Source organism: Notothenia coriiceps, unplaced genomic scaffold (assembly GCF_000735185.1).
Source record: "Notothenia coriiceps isolate Sejong01 unplaced genomic scaffold, NC01 NC01_scaffold00013804, whole genome shotgun sequence".
In the NCBI taxonomy this organism is placed as follows: Eukaryota; Metazoa; Chordata; class Actinopteri; order Perciformes; family Nototheniidae; genus Notothenia; species Notothenia coriiceps.
The window spans coordinates 17,456-19,828 of record NW_011346505.1 but is presented as its reverse complement, the minus strand read 5'-3'; positions in this window follow the sequence as shown (position 1 = coordinate 19,828).

The following is a 2,373-nucleotide window of genomic DNA, read 5'->3' as shown; positions in this document are numbered from 1 at the left end:
ACCAAACCATCTAGGAAAGCTCCATTGGAAGCCATTTGGAAAGGGCAGGCACTTTCAAAAATACTTGTCAGGTGATTGGATCAATCTGTCTATCACCTACTATCATGGGCCACTTCTGATTGGTTAACAATGGCTGGTACATGTGGAGCACAGCACTTCTGATTGGTGTGGATGACTGACACACAAGAACAAAACACTTAAACTTTTTTTTTTCATTGCAGGCTTTGCGATTTGATAATCGCGCGATTTCGATTTAAAATCGATTAATTGTTCAGCCCTACTATGGATTGTCTTTTTAAATTAGGATGCATGCAGATACTGACTAACAAAGTGACTGATATGCCTCAAAACTGAATGCAAGAGCGAGGCATCACATGCCAACCAGGCTCAAAGTCATGTCGTGCAGCCAGTTGAAAAACAAGATCAATCTGCATTTTCACCTGTTTTTCAGAACACTGTGTCCATTATAAAAAAAAACTTTAAAACAAGCTAAGCACCAAATATTGGAATGGTTCAACTTTAGTGTTCCAGGATATTTTTCCAAAAAGTATGGGTCATGAGCCCAGCCAGGGCGGAGAAACTGCCTGGAGGGTCCCTGTGGCTCGAAAAGGCTGCTGGCATGTTTTTCAGAGGCATTTGTTTTATAGGACGAGAGGCCATATTTGATAAATGTGCAATATAAGCCACAATAAAGATAAACTAAATGTGTTTGAAAGACAGTGACTCATCAACAATTTGTTATTCAACATCAGATTAAATCTTGCAGCAGAGAACAGTCAGAGTCGAAACCCTTGAGAAGGAGTAAGACAATAACAGATTGACGAAGAGGGAAAGTGAGAACGGCAGAGGCAGAAAAGGGCTTTCAAAGGGAAAATGTGCAAATGGTAAAAAGTAGAAAGAAAGCAGAACAAAAACACAAAGTGTGACAAGTGAGACATCCAAATAAAGAGTGTCTGGATCCACACCTACACTCTAAAAAGTCATTCAGGGGACCTTTTACCACCACTTAATTAAATGCATGGTTGCAAGATCCAAATTTGGATTAATTGATTCAGATAAACATTTTAAGTTGCAAACATTCATTTATAAGTTGTGTTGACGTAATACATCAACTTAATATTGTGTGTAATTTAAACTCTGATTTCTGCGTTAATTGACTTAAAACTAAATTCAAGTTGTAGTAACAATTGGCTTGATAACTTAATTGTTCTACACCTTCAGTTAAGGATTTCAAGTCCACTCCCACTTAACATGCCTGGACAAGTTCCGACAGTTAAGACAAATAGAAATATACAAAGGACATTTTAATGTGAGTGTCATCTTTTGTCATTCAAATACAGTAGATAGCCTTGTAGTTGCACTGTATAGGCAAATTGCTGTTTGACCAAAATTAGCAGCCTTTGAACTTTGAATAGTTCTGTGAGAGGATACAAAGTAGTAGAGGCTACTGTGAGTGTAAAAAATACTTTGGTTACTATTGTGATATAACTTTTTATTAAAAGAAAATCTTGGTGAAGCAGATCAAGGACATGCTTCTTGAGGTAGGATCGTTATTTAGAGTTGTCATTGAAATGCAAGTTGTTGGCAGTCACCCNCCTAATATTTTTGTTGTGGAATCAATTAATTTCTTTCTTTAAAGGCAAAAACATGAAAAAGTTAAGAAAAAAAACTATTGAATACAATATATCTGGAGAAACTTCATTTATAAATGGTTGTCAACTTAAAAACGTGTGTTCACAATGATGGTAATTAAGTACATACAAATTAAAATTCCTTTTAAATCATACGGTAAAACAAGTTGGAACAACTTAATTTTTTGAGTAATCAACTTCAAACCTTGTGTTTATAATACCAATTATTAAGTAAGTGGTAATTAAAAACACCTCTGATTGTAGAGGAAAATCCTTCTCCCCTAACTCAAATAACTTTGTTGCTTTAAGACAATTTCATTAGAAGTTGTCTTAACTCAATAAACATCGATGCAAACTGTTGCGTTGATTTTCTTTGTTGAGCCAAGGCATTTGTTTTTAGAGTGTACCAGCCGGCAGTAATGCATATTTACTGTCTTTAGCGGTCTTGCATCATCCAGCATGTGCAGCGTGTGTGAGTAAATATTCTCCCTCCCCTTGCTTACACACAGCCCTGTCTGCTGTCGTGGGCAACACAAAAACCTATTATTTACTCTGTGATTTATTTATGGATTAAGTCTTTTAACTTTTTGCTTACATCCATTTCCCAGGGAGGAGAGGATGGCAGGGCTGATTAATTGTGAAGAGGGTTGCCGTGCCAATGCAGCCCAAGCACCTTTCTGCACACACACACACACACACACACACACACACACACACACACACACACACACACACACACACA